Here is a 24822-nt window from a genome sequence, read left to right as displayed (position 1 = left end):
ACACCATGCACAGTTCTATCCCTTTAAGCAAGGCTGGACTTTCCTGGCTGCCTGTAACCAACTTCTACTTATCACAGTTGGTCAGCCAAGAAGTTGATTATAAGTGTTATGGGGTGCTTTATTAGGGTGACCATATGAAAAGGAGGACAGGGCTCCTGTATCTTTAACAGTTGCATAGAAAAGGGAATTTCAGCAGGTGTATGCACGCAGCACCTGGTGAAATTCCCTTTTCATCACAACAGTTAAAGGTGCAGGAGCTATACTAGAGTGACCAGATTTAAAAGAGGGCAGGGCACCTGCAGCTTTAACAGTTGTGATGAAGAGGAAATTTCACCAGGTTCTCCATATATACAAATGACACCTGCTGAAATTCCCTTTTCAATACAACTGTTAAAGATACAGGAGCCCTGTCCTCCTTTTCATATGGTCACCCTAACTTTATTGCTTTCAAAATAACTTCTTTAAATGTTGCCTTACCATATTATTGTTTTACTCTGTACAGCACCATGTACATTGATGGTGCTATATAAATAAATAATAATAATAATTTTATATCATATTCATATGGTCACCCTAGCTTTATGCAAAGGGAGTTTCCCTGGAGAAGGGGGTGAGTCTAAAAGCAACTAGAATTTCAACGTGGGAGGGAGGGGAAGGGAAGAAGAATGATTAAGAGGTTTACGTTTTCTTTCCTCCCAGTATTTTCTTTAAAAGATTATCATGTTAAAAATGTAAAGACTGCCACAAAGTTTTTAAACCCTGAATATTACATCTTCAGAACTACTAGGAAGTTTCTATAGCAACAAGTAGACTGTAACATTGCTTACAACTGCAGCATCAATTTAATTTTGGACTATTTGTAATGAACACAAACAAGAGGGAGTATTATGACAAGCTACAAGGGTTTGCTGGTTGAAATGAGATGCCACACTCTTTCCCTCCCGCTCTCCAACACAAATTTAAGCCTAATTCATAAATTACCAGATGAGTACTGTGATCACTTCCCCAGCAGCAACCCATGCAAAAGTCTCCCAACATTTGAACAGAACTGTGTGCAACACAAATACCTTCCGTGAAATTCTCTCACCTTGAACATGCACCTTTCTGGAAATCGCTTTTGTTGTTTGACCATTACAAAAACAGCACAGGGTAGTTTTCCACATTATATGCCTGCCTCATATTTCAATTACTGATATGTTACTAGACCAATATAGCATGCAGCCATGTGAAGCCATGCCATTCTGGAAGTTTACTAATCGGTCCTTAATCTTGCATCACCTTGTTCTGGAGATTATTTTTTCTGACAATAAAGTCATTTATTTTATGTAGTAAATGGAGTTAGACGTTGGTACTAAAAATGTGTATTATGGCCTACATTTTTATTGGCAGGCCTGTACTAGGGTAGCAAATTATGACAAGGATGGGCACTAAAAATTACAATCTTCTATGGGCTTTTTTTTAATCTTGGTCTTAGAATCAGTATTGCTTTTAATCATAGCAAGCATATTTTAATCTCTATTTGGGGCTACTCAATCAAGTTTTAAATGAGCTAGAGTCATGTTAGATCCTGCCAATTCACTGAGATGATTTTAGAAATTTTACAAAATAAGACCCCAGTTTATTGAATGTCAAATAAAACAAACCCACTGAATCTTGGCTGGGAGCATTCGCATGTGAAACAACCCACAGTATGCCCCCCCTTCCCCCTTGGTTCTGCAGCTGGGATCCCAGTGACCTTTGCAGCAGAACCCTTTTGTCTCCCCCTTCCCACTCCAATTGCTAACCCATTTCATTTACCGGTGGTTTAAATAAGTTTTCAAAGCCTCAAAAATGCACAATTGGGGTGGTATTATTATCATATAATTGCAATTTGCTAAGACACAATAAAACGGTGTGATATTATTATTAGTAGTAGTAGTAGTAGTCTTTAGCAAGGGTGCTTTTACACTTGTTCAACATACACAGTCTTGTCTGGTCAATTTTCTTGTATGTTTCAGCTGTCAACCAGAGCCCCAAGGAGGAGTAGGCAATATACAAGTAAACTGACAAGACAAGACTGCTTGTAGGCTAATTAGCACACAGTTGCCAGGGTCCAGTGGCTGAGTTATCAATTGAAAAGCACAGAAAAAGAGGGGAAAGTAGCAACATATTTACAGTAAGTCATAAACAATAACCCTATGCTGTAGAAATGTTCCCTCCCATATTCCCTCTTCCTTACAGCACTTAGATGCCTAGAAATGCCCATCTGATAAATTCCCTCTCCTAAACAGATGCACAAAACTGTTTCAGGATGTTTTTTCCTTTAAATTGATCTTGTTTGTTTAAGAACTTAGCAACTCATCAGATAAGTATCAAATCATTCGTGCCTAAAGCTGTATTCATTTCTAGACAGCTGGTATGCCACTGTGTCAAAACCTCGGCTTATGTCCAGGCGTATTAGTTCAGGAACTCACTTGTGAACAAAAGGACAGTGATTTCATATGCAAGCTAAACATTTTACTCTTGGAAAACCTTTAGATGCTAGAGTCAAATGTTTCCAATGATCACCATATATTGATTGAGGGGATTAATAATTCTATGTTGAAAATTGCAGACTCTTATTTAACTATTTAACATGCACTAAAACAACCTTCCCCAACCTGAGACCCTTCAGATGTGTTGAACTACAACTCCAATCATCATAACCAGCATGCACTATAACCACTTACTACAGAGCTATTTCAGATTTATTTATTACAAGTATTTATATCCCATCTTTCAGGATAGAAATCCTTCCAACGTAGCATAAAAACAAGATAAAGGTTAAAAACATTAGAAGTTAAAAAAAAAACTAGAAACAATAAAAAACACCTCATAAGGATCCATCCCATGGGGAACAGTCCATCCTAAAAAACTTTGTTCTATATATGACCCTATTTTTTGAGAGAAACAATACTGCTGAGAGAACAATATTGCCACAAAATTCAGAACACACATATTAAGACTTGTGGGTTCAATGGAACTTACTCTCTAGTAAGTATGTTTAGTACTGCAGCTTTAACAATAAAAACAACAATAAAAACGTCATTAGAATTTTTAACACAGACTTAACACAAAGCAAAGATGACAGATAGGAATAACTGCTTTTTATACTGTATTTTGTAATTGTGCTTTTAACGTGTTGGTTGTTTTATTGTGGTTTTAATTTTTGTGAACCGCCCAGAGAGCTTCGGCTATTGGGCGGTATAAAAATGTAATAAATAAATAAATCCATTCTGGCTGGCCAAAGAAATTGCGAGCAACAGGACCCTGCTCTTTCCTCAGGAGGCTGAGTCTTTTCCCCAACCTCCAACATTCAGTGTGTAGTAAAGGACATCACCTTCTTCCCTAGGGAGGGGAGGGGATTGCTTCTACAATTGTGCTGCTCTTCTGAGGTGCTTCAAGAGGTTTAGAAATGTGACACAAAAGAAAAGCAGAAGAGGAGGAAGAATACTTTTTCTTGCTTTTGGGATTGAAAGACCTTCAAGCTTACATGTGGATCTTGGTCATGACAACACAACCTAGATAGTCAATTCTCTTGTGCTACATGCAATATTAATGCAATATGAATTGCATCACATTATTAACAGAATATGAATTGTAGGATGGCATTTACTTTTGGTTGCATTGTTAAACCCTATGGCTACAGACCTAAGAAGAAACAGCACTGTAGCTTGATGGAATCTGGATAAACCATTCTGAAAACAAAGAACAAATATTGGAGCAGCAGTAGTTCATTCTTCTCAGAAGCAAAGCAAGAACAATGGTCATTAAAATATTTTAAAATATGAATTAAAAGGTTTATAACTCAAATTGAGTATGAACGGGTTGCTGCCAAACACATCCACGCTTAAGTCAGTGGGAGGGTTTGCATGTTATGGTGACTCAAAAATATTTTCTTTAAATTCTGGATTCATCTTTATGTTTATGGTTTACATTAAAGTTGAACCAAACCGATGTGTGATGTGATGTCTTAAGAACTCTTTGGAGTTATGTTTTTCTGCCTATCTTTCTGTAAAATTTTAAGAGGGCCATTTTATTTTGCAACAAGAACACTGTGCTTTGCAATGTCCAATTTAATCATTGTTATTCCTAACAGTCAATTGTCAAAATGTAATTTTCTCATTTAATTTAATATGAGTGCGCTCAAGCATGCTCAATTTACAAGCACGGACACATACCACGATCATGAGAAATTCACTACAAAATTGCTAGAAGTTTTTGTTCATCATAAACAAATTGCTTCTCTCAAGATTCTCTGCCAGAAAAATCAAGTGCTGCAGCGTAGAATATTTACTCCAACGAAGATTTGCACAACTAAAGTATTGCTTGCATGTCCTCCCATAAGCTCCTTCTATTTGGGGAAGGGGCTTCTGATTATGAAGATGTTACAGCACCAATTCTCTGGGGCAAAAATCCCCAGTGGTACACCAAAAAAATTTAAATAAAATAAAATAATGAACTCCATGAATGCAGCAACCTGATTTGGAGTAAATCAGCAGAGGCTAAGCATCTCAAAAGGTGCTTGGAACACTAAGAGATTATTGGATCGGGCAAAATAGTTACTCATAGGAAGACACATTGGGCAGGCAATCAGCATGATAGATGCATTTTCTGCATAAGAGAAAGTCATTGATTTGTAAAAATCAAGACAGTTAAAATAGTTTAAATCACCCTTCCCCAATCTGTCACCCTGATTTAGACTATAACTCAGCATTCCTGATAATTGGTTGTGTTGGCCAGGGCTCATGGAAGATGAAGTCCAAAACAACTGGAGGGAGCCAGTTTGAGATAGGCTAGTATAAATCAAACAAGGATGGTATTAGGTTCATTACAGACTCTGGGGATGTTCAAACGATCACAGGGGGAAAAGAAGACATCGTGGCTTCATCCATCACCTCTGCCTGTGCCGCATCTGCGCTGGTTGTTCACATAATTACCCATGCTGCAGGACAGGTTGGCATGCTGTGCGAACCCAGTGCATGATGGGGATGGCTTCATACAGGCCCTACTGCACATCATGGGATGTAGAGTGGGTATGAAGCCAACCCTAGCACACTGCATTGACATGACACACTAACCCACACTCCAGCACGGGTCATTATGTAAACAACTGGCACACACCACGGGTGCAGGGAGAGAAGCAATAATGGCTTCTTTTCCCCATGATAATCCGAAATCAGTCCCTGTCTAAACAGAATGGTAACGTTACTGATTTACAATACTTAAATCTGTACAGAATACTTAAGCCAAAAAACAGGGAGAAAATTTAGGACAAGTGATTGCAGGAGCAATCTATAAAAAGGGCCAGAAAAATAGAAAAAGGCAAAATGCAATATTTGAGAGCAGCTAAGGGTGATCTGTCAGTTTTTCTGATCCAACCCCAGCAGGTATTTGTTTGTTTTTTAAATCAAGTTACAATAAAATACTCTGATGGCCCAGTCCTATGCATCTTTGCTAACACATTATATTTGAAGAGGAAAATAGTTGGTCTCAAGAATGGGGGGCTTAAGCCTTTCTATACTCACCAATGTCCTGGTGAATATTTCCCCACCCTGCTACTTTTAGCTCATTTCCCCCCAGCTGAGATTAAAAGCAATCCAAGTTTATGGGGAAATTATCTTAGGAGTTTGCGGGGAGAAATATTATTTATTATTTAAGAAATTTATTTACCTGCGTTTCATTATGAATTAATCCCAAACAGGATACTAGCAACAAAACATAGTAAAATACAACCATGACAAAAAACATTATCAAACAAAGAACAGTGACACATAAATAAACACAATGTAGCAAAGAGGAAAATGTAATCAAAAGCCTGGGTAAACAAATGGGAATATAGGATGCTGCCTTATACCAAGTCAGACTATTGTTCCATCTTGCCCAATATTGTCAACACTGACTAGCATTCCTATCTGGAGATGTCAAGGATTGAACCTGAGACCGTCTGCATGCAAAATGTAAAGTCTACCACTGAGCTACAGCCCCTCCCAAGTTTAATTGATGCTCAAAGCTTGTAAGACGTGGAGCCACATGTGTATGAGAGAAGGAAGTTCCTCAGTCGGCTTGCCTGTACCAGGAACACCCTCCTGGATTTCCATGTATCAAACTATACTAGAATAGTCCAGTGTAGGAAGAGTTAAGGTTCTCCTCTTCCTGCCTGATTCTTCCTTTCAAGTGCTTCTCCTCCCCTATATTTGTGCTATCTTCACAAATGTGGGGATAAAACACCCATTTGTGGTAGGTGGAACACCCATTTGTCAGAGTAACATGTAGTTCTTCTCTGTATATTTACAACAACTTTGCATGCCCATATTACCTATCTATAAAACTCAAGCCACGATCAGTTAATCACAGTTCATACGGAAACATAAGCAAAAGCCAGACAAGTTCTGGACAGCTCACCACTGCTCAGACAAAAAAGCTTTAGTATAGTAGAACATTCAAGAACAGGGAAAGAAAATATGAAAATTGGGCCTTGCATTGTATCGAATCAAGTGCATAAAATGTCATGTTCAGGTTACTTCAAAGACCTGTCTATTTTACCCTTCATGTCCCCCACCACCACCAACCACACACTTCCAGCTATATGAGGCCAAATTTCTGAGTTCACTATGTTTTTGCTATCCACAATCTGTATGACCCCCCTTTAGCCCCACAAATGCCTTACCAGTTTTTCTACAGCATGCTACTGGCTGTGCTCAGACATCACGATAGCCCAGGATAGATTAATAAGCTACTCACAGAAGCTCATTTTAAAATAGCCCATGATCCCCCACCACATGAGCGGGCTAATAAGCTACTAGGAGCTATTTTGTTTAATTTGACACACCTCCCACCCCATATCCTACTGCAGTCCTCTCTCTCAAGCAGTGGCACAGTTTCACCTCTGAAGCGCTGGAAGCTTGCAGGATCAAGATAAAACTTTATACACAACCTCCCACAGTCAAGAGGCAACCAATCCACCTCAACCCTTGCGCAATAACTCACCAAGGAGGGAAAGTTCCAAGTGTATCAAAAAGGAAGTGGCTAGAAAATCTTGGGGCTTTGCAAGATCAGGACCAAACTCAGCATACAGCTTCTCCTAACCATCAGCTCCACCATCAAACTCCTGCACATTTACTCCAGAGGAACAAAATTCCCAGGTGCACCAAAAAGGGGAAGATGCCTATAATATCTTGGGGGGTTGCAGGATCAGGACTAAACCTCATACCTTGCCTCTTCTACACTGCTGGCTTGCTCACTTTAACCTGTCCTAAGCAATAAGCCAGCGAAGAACAGAACGGTAGCTGTTTTGACTGCTCTTGCTGCACAGTTCTGTAATCAGCCAAAATAACCCCTGGTGACCACAACACAACATGATAACACACAATGGATTAAATAACCCATTCTGCAGATCTTGGTTATCAGAGTGGGTTATTTTGGATTATTATTATTATTATTATTATTATTATTATTATTATTTCTATACCGCCCCAAAGATGAAGCTCTCTGGGCAGTTTACAAAAGATAAGCCATCATGGGTTTAAAAAGTCCCTCCAGGTGACACAATAACCCATGATGGGTTAAGCCATTGTGGCTTAATTAACCCATCATGGGTTAACATGACTTCCGAACCCAGTCATTATTTCTGATCCTTGTTATCTCCACATGTGATATATGAATAATCTTACTTTGTGTCTATACCTTCAAAGCAAGATAAAAGTACTGCTACTGTACTAGTACAGTCCCAAACTCATCAAGCTCTTGACACAAACACATTGTCATCCTTCTGTTCCAGAACAACAGTAAACTGAACAACTCAACAGCCCACAGTTAAACAAACCATGGGTTTTTCAGAAGCGAGCAAACTTGCTGGCTCCTGACCACTCACCTGCTCCCGCTGGGTTAAACAACTTCCCTGGATTGTTTAGTGAGACATGCAAACCAGAACTGGGGTCCAAGCCTGGGTTGTCCCTTCCCCAGCAACCTATAATTCTGAGTTCGCACGTCACATTAAACAATCCAGTGAAGGAGCATCCCCAGGTTATTTAGCACAGCAGGAGTGGGTAAGTAGTCAGGAGCCAGTACACTTTCTCACTCCTACTCTTTCACAACCCAGAGCTTGCTTAAACGGTGGGTTGTTGTGCTACATGAACCATGTAACAAATATGAGCGAGGGACTGCTATGTTCTTTCCTTTGATACAACCAGAGCAACTGTCCACCTGTAAAATGAGCATACATGTGTCCCCTGTCTCATCACTGACCGGGACACACTTTGTCAGCAAGAACTTTTAACAGTTACCATTCCATTGCTTGCACGGTCATTTATCCAGAAATGAAGCAGAAAGAATGAAAATGATCACACAGAGGCATTTGCCACACTGTTTCATCTGTCAGTTAATCTCTTAAGAGTCCACTTAACTAGAAACTAGAGTAAATTAAGCTATTATCTCAAGTGCATAGATAACAGGGTACATAAACATGGCATCACAAGAACTATTGGTTCAACAATTTCACAATGCAACCCTATGTATATTTACTCAGAAGTAAGTCCAACTGAGTTCAATAGAGCTTAGTCCCAGGTAAATGTGTATAGAATTGCAGTCTAAACATAGATTACCCAGAGTTTACAATACACAAAAAACAACTGCATGGGTTCATTAATCTCCTCTCCTAGACAAAGTGATATGGATAAGGCAAAATTGTGCAGGCTGCTATACCATGTACTTAATAGGGATCCTACAAGGTTAGCCTAGAATTTATTTATATATAAGGCTATGGAATAGATTTTCTGCAGTGTACGCAAGCAAGACAACTAGCCATCTAATGATGAAAAAGTTCTCACCCGACAGCTGACTTCAGAAAAAGATCTCATGACTAATGAAGAATCAAAGCAACTTACACCCTTGTTCTTCAATTTTAAGTTTAGAAACTGCTGACATTCTTTCAAGGCATGACAAAATAATAGTCACATGAGGAACAGATAGAAATTACCCGTAAATAGTTAAGATGCTTAAGATTACCTTGATCTTAAAAGCTTTCCTTTCAAGATATTGAGGAAGGACAGGCAGATTTTCTAGATAACCACTGATTGACAATAATGCTTTGCTTCTGTGTGAAGGAAGCAGAATTCATGTTAGAGCACTAACAGTTTTGCAATCAGGAGCATAGTTAATGTATGAAAGAACAGCATTTTATCTGCCTCTTAAAGTTATGAAGGCACGGGACTTGATATTTCATCTAATCTTCCATGTTTGCTAGCCTTCTCAGTTCAAATAGCATCTTTTAAAAGACACATATACAATCCTCTCATAGAGGCACTTTAGCAAGAGTATAGCAACTGCTTTTCTCAATTTGACTGAAAATCTCTCCAGAAGGCAATAGCTTTAATGCATTTTAGACCAGTCTTTTGTAACAGACCAGGCTTCCCCAATTTGGTGCCCTCCAGATGTTCTGGGGCTTCAATTTCGAGTATTTCTGCAGTTGATGGTGCTGGTTGAGGCTGGAGGGTTCCAGGTTGGGGAAAGCTCCATTAGACCTTGTTAAAGCATTGCAAGGATAAAAATTCATCTTGAAACCTGAAGAATAACTTTGAGCAACAACAGCAAAAATGGCTGGCAGGCTAAGTATTAAGCATTCCCTCTCCACCTATCATTCATTTTCATTTTTTTTAAAAAAAATTGTTTTGATTGCACAGATGTATATCATGCACTTAGCTCCTTAGAAAAACTTGTTAGATTCTCACCCATCTAGATTTCCCAAAGAAGCAAAATATTAATTCCAATATACCTGGGGAACCAAACAAAAATATAACAACTATAAAATACAACAGCCTAGAAAATGAAAAATCTTCATCTGGAAAAAGATGACAGTAAGTAATGGGTAGAAGGTAGTTGAACAAATTAAAGAACCATATTAACCATGATGGGATGGATCTGTGTATTTAACCCTAGATTAAATACAATCAAGTTGGAGGGTCAATTTAAAGACAAAGTGATCTGCAGCTCACAGGCACGAAGCCTGTCCTAAGCCTAGGGCTTCCCTGCAGCTCCTCCTCTCAAGCACTCTTCCCCCACCTAGGCTCATGTGTTTTGGAACCCAGGTGAGGGACAGTGGGGTAATAGGACAGACTGCATGGAGGAAAGTTAAGGGTGTTCTGCTCTTAGTGCATGCTCCTTTTATCCATAAATCAGATTTTCCCACTCCCAACTTTCTATGCTATTGTGGCATATCAGGAGTTGAAACCCAGATCTGCAGCTGTCATGTCGAGGTTGGTCCAACTTTAGCAACAAACTGCCATAGTCTGTATAGCAGGATGTTTCTTTCAAAATCCAGGAATTTTAAGGTAAAGAAGGACAAAAAAAATTGCAAGAAATTCTGCAGTTTATATTTTTTACTATAGATCATTACTGATATACAAATGCTGTTTATGATTATCAGACATTTAATGTGCTTCTGCCATATTGAAATTCCACAGGCTATTCTGAGAAGAACTTCTTCTAACCTTGCTTTACAGTACCCAGCAGCCAACACTTTCCAACACCTTCCTAAGTACCAAGGCAGGCAGCGCATATGAAAAGCAGAAGAACTACGTGTGGGAACCTGGGTGAGATTGTACACACTAACATGAAACATGGGAGAGCCTCAATTTAAAGCAAAAAACATTTACTCTAGCTGTGCTGCAACTCCTGACAGGGGAAAGGAAAGGTAAAACAGAAGACTTAGAAGGAGCAATTGCACATTTTATATTAATTTAAAACATGGGATACAGTTATGAATGATTAAATACCACAGAATTTAAGTACGTATACTGTAGACTAGGGTGCAGTTACAATCATCCATAAACGTTATATAGGCTACCTTTAGTACAATCCTCTTTTAATGACAGTATTATGCTTGTTTCATTTTTAATGGTATCTCTCTAACCTATTACTACTATCACCAAAAATACATCAAATTAAGTTGGACTTTAAAGGCAAACAAAGCTGTTTCTCAAACTTAATGCTAAAAGAATAGCTTTAATATTATTATTATCTATTTATATAGCACCATCGATGTACATGGTCTAAAGCCTAGGAGACAGAATCCAAGTGGGAACTAACATGCAGAACTTGTCCCATACATGAGAATTCTTCAAGTAGACTTTATTGCCATAATGCATCTACTTTGCTCGGGCAAGGTGATGACTCAACTAAACTTTAAATTGAACTTCTACAAAACACCTGTTATGGGATTCCATGAAGAAGTGAAGATACACAAATATATGAGAGAAAGGGAGAGTTTAAGTATCTTTTGTATGCACGGTTAGCTTCCTTCCGCATACAAAATCCAAATCATGATGAAGTGTTAAGTCAGAAGTTTAAACAATGAAGTGCTGTTTCAACTGTAGTGACAAATGATCTTAAGTATGCTTCATATCATCAGAAGTTGCATTTTTTATTGGGTGATACCACAGTCATTTGAATTTTGACCCTCTGAACTGTAAACTAGCATAAACTACATGGGATAGTTTTTATGTCCATATTCTTATACAAAGTTTTTCCAGAACATGGTAAATATATTTTCAGCTTGATGTTTAAGCCCTAAAATATTGCGGTATTGAGGTTCCATGTCTTTAAGAGCTCTCTACTTGACACATACCCAAGAAAAGAGAATATGATCAGGTAGCAATTTTATTAATGAAACAAAACCTGTTATAATCAATATTGAAAGGTGTGAATGTTTTAATGAAAAACATTTAATTTGTTGTCTTGTTTTTCCTCAAGCATTTCTCCTTAGTGGAGCAAGAGGAATGCACAGTACTGAGCTCCCTCAAAATGGAAACATGTTACTGCAATTACTATACGCTGTCATATATAATAAAATATCCAGCTATTTTCAAGACATTTCAATATACTTTATAATTACATATTTGAAACATTGTGAAAAGCCTCTGTTTTTGGTATGTAGTTGTGCCCATAACTGAAGTGGCATTCATCTATAGAGCAAGCATTTTTTTTCTCTGAAACAAATTTATTTCAGGTCTATGAGAAAAATGTATCATTTCTGTGATCCAAAATTTTGCAATCCATACTGGGATGAATCCAGGGTAGGTCTGTTAATTACAAGCCCATCCTCAAAACCTCTGTGAAGGTTTTATGCTAGTTTTATTCTGTTTTGGGCCACAAAGGCCAAGGGCTTCACCACACCAGGCTTTTTATCCTGCAATTTACTGGGGCTTCTGCTTCCGGATTCTTTGTGGGCTCCTTTTCACAGACAGACATGTGCTATGAATCAAAGACTTTCTCGGTAAATTCTATATGTTTCATTAAACAGCCACTAGATGGCACTGTCAATATATTGCATTAGTGTCCCTTATCGCTTTATCTTCAATCTTTTTGAAAGTGAGATAAAGGAAGGGAAACACGGGAGATGTCCTGGAGGTTGATTACACCTCTTAGTGTGTATCCAGTCATAGTTCCTGGTTAATACCCAAAAAACCCAACTCTGAAACCCAAAGTTGGACATCTCCTTTAAAACCTAAGCTATAGTTCATGTGTTAATTCTGTGCCACAAAACAGGAGTTGCATTCTTGACCATTAGGAATTCTCTCTGGATTGGATCCAATGTCGTCCTTGTGCAGGCAGCCCAAACCTGCTAACAGCAGCACATGCACAGCCCCCACTGCTGGTGGCTGCGATGTAATGCTTCCACGGGCAAACATTGAAATGAGCAGAAACGCATGTTTCCAGAAGGGGCAGGCCACACCCATTCCAGAAATGAGCATTTCTGTTTATTTCGGTGCTTGTCCCCGGAAGCACTACATTGTGGCTTCCAGTGGTATGGGCCACGCAAGGGCAACACTGGATCCAACACTGTCAAATTGGCACATTCTGAAACAGGTTCCTGTAAATAAATCCTTGATTATAACGCATTTAGTAGCTGTCACTAGATCTGAAATAATTGCCCCATGCATATGTATTTGGATAGATGTATCTATGCATATTTATATTAACAACTTCTTGAAGCATTAGTTTGGGCTCTAATAGTAATTCATAACCTCTTAGCAACTCTGTGTCTTTTAATTTGAATCCAAACTGTTCCCATATCGGTGCAAGGCCACCACCACATATGTAAATACAGTTGCCACTAAAACACATTTCCAAAAATAATTTCATGTCATTCAAAAAGGGCGACATCTCAGGCTACCTCTATGGGAGTTTGCACATACATAAGGGAATCAATTGCCCTCTTTGGCCCTGCACAACTACATAGGACTGTCAGGTAGTTTGGGCAGTTACATGACACTGCTGAAAGCAGAGAAAAGTATCCAAAATCACAAGACAACAGAGTGCCATGTAGAAGTGATAGGCATAATCTTGATATAAAAAGGTGTAAGATCAGTTAGGAATCCTTAGAACATCCACTTATTAGGTCTTATCAGCAATATGCATGTCTCCAAATATGAATCACATGTTTGCAGATGCTTATTTGCACTGCAGCCCTTGGAGGCTTTCTTTGCAGCCTGCTGCAGGTGCCCAAGCTGTTGCCAACAACCTTCACTTCTAAATTTCTCTCCCATACCACCAATGCTGTGATTCAGCTGAGGAAGATGGCACATGAGTAGGGACATCTCTACATGTTCCCCAGAACAAATGCACCCTCAACAGTCCACCAAGCAGCTGCTTATCAGGTGGTCAGGAGTGTCATTTAAATGCTTCTCTATTCCTTGTGTTGACTTGGGGGATGACTGTATGCATGAGTGTGAGTATGACCCCTGACACACCGCTCTCACTACCTGCAACTCTTGGAAGTAAAATGCCTGTTCTAATGGGAAACTTACTTAGTGAATAAGTGATAATGTAGATATGCCCTTTAGAATAGCTTTAGATCCAATGAGCACAGGCAGGGAACCTATGGCAATAGTGAGAGCTCACAAAATAGTACAAAACTAACACAGGTTTCAAGGGGTACCAGATTTTGGGCTTCAGAGTTGGGTTTCAGGAGTGTTACCTAGGAAACCCAAGTGGATATGCCATTAAACATTAAGAGGTGGTAGAGGAAGGTTTGTGGCACAAAATTTGGGCATAGGTTTTGGGAGGTTATGAAAATGTTGCTGTTTGTGATGTTAACTAAGAATCAGACTGGGTATGTCAGCACATGCTTGCAGATGGCACTGCAAAACTCAGTTTGTGACGGAAAACAGAACAAAATGTTGGCATAGGTTCTGAGACAATACCAAATTTCAGGGCTTGTAGTTAACAGAGCTAATATACCTTCCTTGAATGGAAAGGCTCCTTCGGTTCACAGAAAGTCTCCTACTAGAAGTGAGATAATTTTAGCTGATTCCCCGATTCCCCCTGCAGGACCACTTCCTATACTGCTCTGCCTTCAGCCCTTTAGTGCAGTTTTTTAACGGGCATAGAAGGGTGCAGGGAAAATGAATAATCAATAAAAATTACCTCCCAGCTCTGTCCTCAGCTGGAGCATCTCATGAGCAAAGCTACACTCATGGAAACTCTGGATCAAAGCTCCTCTTTTTATTTAATAAAAAGACAAGTAGCAAGAAATTTATTTAAATGCAACTCATATCCACAACAACTCATATCCATACTGTCCACAAACATGCATTGCCATCACTTTCAACACTTGCTGAGCAGGAAAGAAAAATCACAACGTATTAGCAACATTTCACAAGTGTTGGGGTAGGGGGGAAAACCTACTTACACAATAAAAGGAAACAAAACTGTTGACAGGAAACAAGAGAATAGCTTACTGATCATACAGCACTATGCTGACAACTGTAATGCTACAGTTTGGATAGCAGGAGTCAAAGGGTAAATTGCAAACCCACTGCTTTGCTTCCTGAAATGACATGTTTAAGCCTCACATTCAGGATCTAATGGATTCAAAACCATGAAAATACCCAAAATTACATCCATACATCTTTAACAGTAGAGTGGGGAAAAGTAACACTGAAACATGCGGCAGGGTCCTGCTATTTACTGTTTTACTCTGTACAGCACCATGTACATTGATGGTGCTATATAAATAAATAATAATAATAATAATATAGCATTGGACTTGGACTCAGAAAATCTAGGCTCAAATTGCTTACTCAAGCATAAAGCAGCTAATTTAAATAAAGTCAAACAATGTGTTCGATCCTTTCCTCAGAAGTAACTATCAAATCAGCTATCTGGGGGAAGTGCATGGTAGGAGCAGCCCTGCCCCCATCATGCTTATCTGCTCTGCTCCCAGATCTCTTCTGGGTAACAGGTGCTTCACAGAAATGCTGCTCTTTGCTGAGGCCAAGACAGCCTGAACTCTCAAGGGAGGAGGGCAACTCCATCAAGCCCCTTCGTATGAGGATTCGAAATGCTATCAAGCCACCTGTCTGAGGGAAGAACTTGTATGCCAGGAGCAAACGTACCATCCTGGCCTGGTCATTAGCTGATTCACTCCCAAATATGGTCTTGTGGGTGGGAAGATTGCTCTCTAAGAGCTCCATTAGATGGGTGTTTTATTGCACACTCCTTACTGGGCACTCACGGATTTTCATGGGTCCCTCTCACGACACCGTCTGCCTCCCACATGCCTCCCACCCCTTCTAGCCTTCAAGTGACAAAAAAACTTTTGTCACTTGTAAGTCCAGCATATTTTTAAAGATGACAGTTGCTGCTATCTCCTGCTGTGTGCAGAAGCAGCAGGATCAAAATGCACCACGTGTAAGTTGTTTACTTCCTCTGTCAAAAGAGGAAGTAATGAGGGACAAATGCACAGAAGCCACAGCAAGCAAATGCAATTGTCCTTTGTGTGATAACGCTCTTTGACAGACAGCCTCTGCAACCATCAGTCCAGGCGGAAGACAAAGGAGTCTTTTCCTTTCTTGAGAGTGGACGATCTGCATGTGAAAGCCCACCCTGCTGAGACTGTAAAGAACTTTACTTAAACATATTAGAAAGCCACCTTTTTGCTATATACAGTGCTTTCAGGACTTTTTGCTGAGAAGTGGTATATAAATATTCTAAATAAAGAATGAATAACTCCCTTTCAGTTCAATTGAACTTCCTCCTAAGTAAGCTTGTACACACCTGCAGTCTTAAGTGATATCAAGCATGCTTATGGCACAGAACACTCTATATACTCAAGAGAACACAGGCTGAATCTAGTTATTTCCTATTAAGATAAATTTTTACTAAACCAATAAATTCTGAGGTAATTCAAATGCACTCTAATAGCAATACAAATGCTGTAGAAATTTTAATAAATTTCATCAAGTTTACCTTGCTAGAAAGCCACTCCAAGCAAGCAAAGAATCTGAATACTGATATTTTAACTGCTTTCTTTTAGAAAGGTATGTAGGGCTTAATGCTTCTGGAATGTGACCAACTGAGCCACTAGGTCGAGCCACTAGGTCACATTCAGTGGTCACATTTCAGAAGCACTACACTGCCATGTATACCACATGTCCTATATTTAACTTAACCCTTATTGTAAACAGGGACAGCAGCTGTGGAATTTTATGGTAAATTAGCCTCTTCATGGTACATGTTGCCTAGGGAATGTACTTGAATTTAGAGATTGTAAAAAGATTCCTTTTACTAAGCATGGAAACATGTATATCTGAGGGTCAGAGAGATGCTTTTGTTTTAAAGCAGTTTAAAACAAAATCAGCAACCTGTGGTCCTATAACCCTGATGTATCCAGAAACTGACAGATCTATTCGCCATTAGAGTGAGGTTTGGCCTGGAACATGCTGATTTTAAATTATTAGTTTCTGCTCATGGTTTTGCTAACAGAAGAATAGCATTAACAGAACTGGTCAAGATGTTTAAAACAAGCCAGTGAGAAAATTATAAATTTCTAGATGTTCCCATTCTGCATACCTATTATGTAACAGAACTATAGACAGCAAAGATAGGCGTCCCAGACAAACAGCTCCTACTACTTATAACTTTTCTCTTTCTCATTGAACAGCTATTCCATCTCTTCCTCCTGAACAGATCTTCTGCAGTAAGAAAAAAAGATGGAACCAACAGTGGGGAATCACCGGAGTGTTACAAGTGAGACAAAATAAGGTTTGGGACCTCCTGTGAAGTTCTGTGAATGAGACAAAAGCAATTATGCAATAAGAGCCTTTTCTGGAAGCACCCAGAAATTGCTCAGAATTGTACTGCAGTTAAATATGAAAAATATATTACCAAGTGATGTAACTTACTTCTCTCATGTCTGACAAAGATACTATTGAAAAACAATAGTCAGAGTTACAAGCTATGTAGGCAGTTTCCATCAGGATGGGAATAACCAAACCTTCCTCAGATTGCAAGATAAAAAAGGTGTTTCAGTAGAAATAGAGTGCTTTTTTTAAAGCAACAACAACATATTGTTCCCTACATTTCAGAAATTCAACTCAAGGGGAAAAAAACCTTGCCCCCCTAGGCATATAATATTTATCATTCCCTTTCACCTCCCCTGCCAGACAGGGAAGGGGAAAAGGAAATTACCTCCATGAAAATAAACATTGCATGTATGCATGCCACCTGCATGTACACACTAACATTTCCTAACACCTGCTGAACTTTTCAAGGCACATTACATTCTTCATGGATGCACAGCAGTCCACAACTTTTGGGTGGCCTTGACTGATTTATTTATGGTTATTTATCAAACAACTCAATGGCAGGAGGGGATCTGTTTCTCCCACCTGGCACACTCCCTCTCCACTTTGAGTTCTGTTCTGTGCAGTAAAAACTTGGAGTGGCAAAGTCTCACTCTGCACTGAGCATCCAGGAGCAGTCACCAGAAATATTTACAGCAATTCCTTTGTGACCTAGCAAATCCATTTTTAGACTCTTGTGAAAATACCACTTGGGTAACATTTTTACGTTGGACATCTTGAAAGAAACTCTAACACCAGAAAAATCTAGTTTGAAGTCAGTTCTAGAAACTGTCTTCTCTTCTTACAATATATATTAACACACTATATATCAAAAGTGGATGCACGCGCACACACTTGCACTCAAACAGAAAATAATTTCAAAGATTTGGTGGAAGCACTGTTGCAAAGCTGTCACTGTCTGAAGTACATGTCATTTTTTCTGTTCCATTATGATTTCTGGTTACACTGGTTTTGCAAAGATCTTCAATGCACCAAGCAATACCTGAAAAAAACCAAATCCCAGCAAAATAAACAGCACTGCTACAAAATATATATTGAATAGTGACCATGACAAGTAACACATTTTCCTAGTCTCCACCCCAAGCAATTTTGCAAGCATTTATATTAAGATTTCTAGTGAGTTCCAAGTTCATTCCAGAAGCCATTGATCAACAACCTTGATCAAATTTCAAAACTGCAAAAGTTAACACACATAATGATGAACAAGATCAAGTAAAGGGCAGAGAGATGACTTGCATAGTACTTTGAAAAAAATTGTCAACAATGAGGTCATGGACACAAAATATTAACTGTTACCTAGAAATGCATGTCAGTCGTAAGTGTTTTTAGCTTATTTTACATTGCTGAATGTTAAAGGTTGTATTTTATCATGCTGTGAACCATCCAGAGGGCTTTAGGTGTTGGGTGGTATAGAAATGTAATAAATGAATAAAATATCATCAAGCATAGCTAGACTGTATGTTGCAACAGCAAGAACATGGTAATACTAATGTCACCAAGTGACTAGAGAATCATGGCTAATTTTCTACCTCACCTTGGTTGTCTTGTGAATTCAGTTCTAATGATTTTGTAACAGAACTTAATGGGCTGTGTGCATGTGTGTATAAATTATTTTCAAGTTCAGAAAATAAACACACACTTCACTTATGATTTTTTTGGCATGTAATCAATAAATATCTACCTTTAAACATAAATCTAGAGATATACATCCATTCAACAATTATTCTACTAGACATGCACAACAGGAGCACCAAACTCTTATAAGTCCAAGTGGCTAGTCTAATGAGAATGAACCAGGAGACTAATGAGGGGTGAAACATTGTGATGGGAAGGCAGGTCGAGAACTAGCTCTGCCCATGATTCTCAGAAGCCCTATTCCTTGAGATGAAAGGCCATACATCCCTGTATAAAAAGACCCACATCTTAACAGAAGGGCACTTTACCCACATAAATCCTTGCAAATTCCTTGCTAGTTCCCTCTCACAGGCCAGGCCAGCCCAATCTCTGCCAAAGTAACAGAAATATACCACTCATCTTTCCATCACCCTCCCTCATGTTAGTAGCACTAGCTTCTCTACAACTATCTCCCAGTTTCATTGCCAAGCCAAGCCCAAACAAACCCCACGGCTCACAAATCACATCACCAAAACAAACTAAGCCATTGCCTCCATAAACTCCTGTCCCTTACAACCTCTCATACCATGAGGCATCCTAACATCCCTCGTCACTGAAACATATTAGAAACAGATGTACATTTACTTAGCTTGTAATAGCTAAGATTCAAAAAGGAGAAGGAATGGATGTGGGGGAATAAAGCTAATCATTCCCCTCATTTCTAATATATAGGCCGGCATCCTCCCCATCCTACCTGTGCTATGTTTTACACCAGCAACAGCCAGAATAGGAACACTTTACCTAGATACTGTAGAGAACCAGACAAACACTTCAGAGTAGAATTGTACAGGATCCCTTTCTATAATTACTAACATATAATCCCAGAGGATGGAAACAATACTCAGGTTATGACAAGCTTAAATTAAAGTATTTTCTTCACTGTCTTTCATCATTTCCCAAATACCACCATTTGGGAAAGATGAGTAGTTTTGTATTGCCCCATTCCTCAAATGTGCAGAAGGCTTCAAGACACCCCCTACCTCCACACACTAACATCAGATTTCCATTGCAAGGATGGGCTTCCTGTAGCCCTCCAGATATTTTGGCCTATAACTCCCATCAGCCCTAACCAGGAGAACCAATGGTTAGGGCAGATGGGGGTTATAGGCCAAAACATCTTGAGGGTCACAGGAAGCCCATCCCTGCAAAAGAAACCTGATGTTATAGCTAAGAATCTAAATCTTACAATATTTATATTCACATAAAAAACTACTGCTACAGTTTGTAAATATTACTTCTGGAGTTGTTTTGAGGCTTGAGGATTTGTCTAATAAATCAATATGGCTACGTACAGGGAGGAAGATTAACTTGAACCACCTGAAGATGGGATTCAGCTTTGGGGGATCACGTGCCCTCCAATTCCATTATATTTGGCTTCAGTCGACTCTTTTCCCAGTGCACCACCCAAAGTTTACTTAATATAAGGAGTATAAGCCTAAATCTGTGTGTTCAACTGAAGGCAGATTTGAGTAACTGATAGCTTAAAAAAAAAACATGTCAAAGGGCAACAGGCATTGTTGTTTTTAATCCAGTAGCTTTGATACAATCTGTTTGGCACCTACTACATTCTAATCTAGTTAAGTTTGCATAATATCGCCTTCCCTCCATCTTAAGCTTTTTCATCATAACCGTCTCAGCCCCCTCCCCTCCCCTTTTCTGTTCCTTCGCTTAATATCCAGCCTGAAGAAAAGTTCTGAAGAAGTCTAAAGTTGTCTCACTACTTTGTGACGTTAGCTGACCCTAATCCATTGCTCTACGGTGGCATTTGGATTTCAATAGGTATTTTTTCGAACCACCACCACGACTACGTCCCATTAGAGCAAACCCGGCCGAGGCTACTGAATCACATCTCATGTTGCAGTTCATAGCCTCTGTCAACCTGCGAAGGGGCTTCTCACAGTAACGAGTCATCTTGAGACAGGCTGTGGATCAACCTCCGGAGGCTGCGGCCGCTCATTCCCCCACTGGTCCCCCCGGCGCGCATTCGGTGCTGTGCGCGCGTGGGAAGGCGTAAACGAGGGAAATTTGAACAAAAGGTGGAGTGGCTGACATGAGCCTAGAGAAGGGGCTTGTCAACAGCAGAGGCGATTTTCCGCGGGTGGAGTGGGGGGATTCAATGCGAAGGGGAAACCCGTCCTAGCCATCATGCACACCCAAACCCCATTCCCACACTGGATGGGATGCCACACGCCAAGAGCACGAGCTTGGCCAGGGCAGGAGGCGGGCGGCTGCGTCGTCTCCCTCCCTCGGCCACGGTCCCTTTCCACTCACACTACACGAGAGCAGCGAATTTCCCGAGGCCAGCAGCAGCCCGAGCGGACGTGCATCTTCCTCAGAAAACTGCTGCTGCTGCCCACGCCTCTCCTCCCTATCCTGGCTGTGGACGATGGCTTGACACTCTCCCCCACCCCTTTCCGCCTTGCGAGGCGGTGGCGGCGACGCATCCAGCACGAACTACATCACAAGTCAGGCCCGGAGGGGGCGAGCGAGTGTGCGGGAAGGGGGAGGCTGAGTGCCGAGAAGGAATCTGTCTTCGCCTCTCCTCCTTTCTCCCCCGGGATTGAGAAACAAACAGGAGCCAGCGGTCGGGAGGAGACATTCGCCGTCACCCGGGAGGACAGAGCAACCAGACACCCACCGGCTTCGGGCGCCTGAGGGGCGGAAAGGGGAAATCCAGCACCGCTCCGCAATATGGAGGAGCCTGCCCTGCGCCTCGAGTCGCCGTCCCGTGTCCCCCCCCCCCCGACCTCCGCCCCTCCTCCCATTCCCTCTGTGTCCCCGTCCCCCCACTTCTTCCCACACAGGGGAGGGGAGGAGACTCCACTCCCAACGCACCCCGCAGCCACCGCCTCTCTCATTTCCCTCAAGACAGCGAAGCCCGCCAAAACACAAGTACTACGCTTAACTTCGCCTGCAGGGCTCCCTACCGTGTGGGCGGCTTTTTTCCTCCTCCTCCTCCTCCCGCTCTTCTTCTTCTTCTTCTCCCCCTTCCTACCACCTCCCCGTCTCGTCGTCGTCGTCGCCGCGGCGGCAGCGTCTCCCTCAATCTCATTCGAAATTGAAATTCCCTGGTCGAAGCAGTCAGCGCAACAGCAGCCCGAAGCTGCCTCCGGCTGGAAGCCCGCCCCACTCTTGACCTAGCCACTCCTCTTAGCCAATCATGGGCTGCCGACAGCTCTTAACCCCACCTATTCCCTCTTGGGTTTTGCTCTCCACCCATCAATCACAACCTCCATCGCTCGCCGGGATCCCTCCCGCCCTTTCTAGCCACGGCCTCTTAAGCTTCAGGTTGGTGTTTTGAACTACCGCGCCATTGCGCTCAGGTGCTCCCACTTACCTCGGGATACGGCCTTCTTCCGTGTTAATAAGGCACACTGGGGAAACAGAGACAACAACAAGTAATTAATTGGATTAAGTGTGTGCTGGTTTGGACAAGGAATTATTTATTTATATAAAATAATAAAGGTTATAACGATTTGTGGTGGCTTCTTAGCAGTAATACTCTTTTCCTCTAAAATCAAGAGTTGGGCAATACCTGTAATTTCAGGACCATCTGAAATTCCACAAAAACGTGCAAGCTTCTGAGTTCTCCAGAATTCTTCATTAGATCTGAGTTATAGATGGCCTTTTGCGTTTTTAGAAATGGAGATCAGCCATTGCTTCTCTATCCAGAATTCATAGTTGGGTATAATCTGATACCTGTGCACTTACTGGGATCAAATTCATTCAATCTGCAAATCTCCATTTTGAGACGGTTTAGCTAAACTGCAGACATCATGGCCGTAACATCTGGCCAAATTTTTGGACTTTGCTGTTTCTTTTCCCCAGCCCCTGCTTTTGGTACCACCTAGACTGATGAAGGGTTCTGAAGAACTCAATTTTTTTGTGGAATTTTTGTTCTATCTAATAAATGTATTGCCCCACTGTGGATTTTGGTTTTTTTTATAATGGATAAGTGCAGCTTCCTTTGTTTTTCTTTTCCCCCAGAGTTCCTTGAAAGTCCAGATCTGAGACTATTCTGAAAGTAATGGAAGTTTGTTTTATTTGGACAAATTTTCACTGGTAGCTGTGGATGAAAGGGATGTTTAATATTTAATATTCTATTTTAATTACAGTATTGCTTTTAAATAACATTAGCAGCTCGAAATATTTAGTGAGAGTGCAAATGAAATTATAAATAAATTCTTCATGTGGTATGTTAGTCTGAAAGAAAAGAAGGAAAGCTTTAAGACAAATTAGCATGCCAGCTTTTAGATCTGGTGAACTTCAGTGGTGACCTCCTCAATCCCATCTAGGAGGGCAGAGGATAATATTAATTAAGTGCCTTTAAACACTAAGTACAATAAAAAATGTGACTGTAATGCAAACAGCCCCTGCTTGCCAACTCTGAGTCTAAATCAGATGGCCTTAGGGAAGGGGAAGAGAGATTAAAAACAGGATGTGATACACTGAACCCAAAAGAGAAGATAGCAGCTAGGAAAAGCATGAGAAAAGTTCTCTCTGGGAGACAAGGATGTCTGTTCTGGTGATTCTTGGTCCTTAGGACTAGCCTTGGTGAGGCTCTTTCCCTTTGAAGCTGCAGATCTAGTTTAGCAACACTGACAAGACATATCCAAACAAACTTTGCCACCATTAGGGTGACCATATTGAAGGGAGGATAGTGCTTCTGTATCTTCAACAGTAGTAGAGAAAATGGAATTTCACCAGACGTCATTTCTGTAAACCGCCCAGAGAGCTCTGGCTATGGGGGCGGTATATAAGTATAATAAAATAAATATATGCATACAGTACCTGGTGAAATTCCCTCTTCTAGAATGACCAGGTACAAAAGAAAGCAGGGCTCCTGCAGCTTTAACTGTTGTGATGAAGAGGAAATTTCACCAGGTGCTTCGTGGATACAAATGACACCTGCTGAAATTCCCTTTCCAGTACAACTGTTAAAGATACAGGAGCCCTATCCTCCTTTCCATACGGTCACTCTAGCCACCATGTACCAGTCACAATATTGTGCACCAATGATAGCTGAATATACAGGGAAGACACCAATCAACTATGCCCAAAGCAAGAATGCCTGATGACATCACTATTGTTCACACCTGTTCTATATAGAACACACAAGTGCATTCCCAGGTAGAGCCTACAGTTCCCTCAATGTGAGACCTTCAATGGCTGAGAAGATAGTAACAAATGATGTTTTCAGTCCCCTGAAAGCCCAAACTGGTGCTTGCTAGGGGAAATGTTAGAGAAAGATGGTGAAGGAAAGGCTACCATTCCAGTCACACACAGTGTCCTACCTCACAGGATAAGAGGAGGCCTGTGCACAGAAGCTGAACTGGAAAGGTTTTGAGAAGACCTGTTACTCACCTGCTCTTTAATTTCTTTTTATTCACTCTGGCTATTGGGAGTCTGCAATCTGTACACTGTGTGCCATTACCAGAGTTCTCAGCACTATGCTCCCACTTGTGTGCTCCTAGTTCTAGGCATGGGGGCAAAATAATATCAAAGGGGGCACTTGATCTTGCAAATTTTCAAGAACATTGCTAGTCCCACATAATGCTTACATGGAAACCCAAGGATGTGTTGTTACACATGGCACAGGAGCATGGGATTTGTAATGTTTAAGATGTGAAAACATCAGATCATGATGTTTGCAAATGAATATTTCTTACATGTATGATTGTGTATAGTGCATTAGGTGTGAGTTATCTATTTTCAACTCAGAAACTATTGAATGCAACTTTCTGCAGCAGAATTATTCGCAATGGCAAGAGACGGAGAGGAGTGTTTTGTGGCAAAATGGCTAAGTGATATGGCTTGAAGACATCTTCTTCACAAAAAGTAACATGAGCACCTATATTGCTTTGCCCACCTATCAGAGAGAATCTTTGAAGTCATTTTAATCCAGTAGATTCAACAATTATTATTTAATTGAACTGCCCAGGGAGCTTCGGCTATTGGGTGGGATAAGAATGCAATAAATAAAATA

The 24822-nt window shown here is 40.6% G+C and overlaps 1 protein-coding gene across 1 annotated transcript in view; it reads right to left on the bottom strand.

The window, feature by feature from the left end:
- The window catches only part of EPB41L2 (erythrocyte membrane protein band 4.1 like 2), a 114024-nt gene extending 92243 nt beyond the window's left edge, over positions 1–21781 (bottom strand). The window contains exon 1 of the mRNA XM_063124680.1: positions 21764–21781. The gene's annotated coding sequence lies outside the window, so the exon portion shown is untranslated. The remainder of the gene's footprint in view (positions 1–21763) is intronic.
- Positions 21782–24822: the final 3041 nt, after the last annotated feature.

This window comes from Elgaria multicarinata, chromosome 4 (assembly GCF_023053635.1).
Source record: "Elgaria multicarinata webbii isolate HBS135686 ecotype San Diego chromosome 4, rElgMul1.1.pri, whole genome shotgun sequence".
Classification (NCBI taxonomy): Eukaryota; Metazoa; Chordata; class Lepidosauria; order Squamata; family Anguidae; genus Elgaria; species Elgaria multicarinata.
This window is presented reverse-complemented; position numbering and strand designations above follow the sequence as displayed.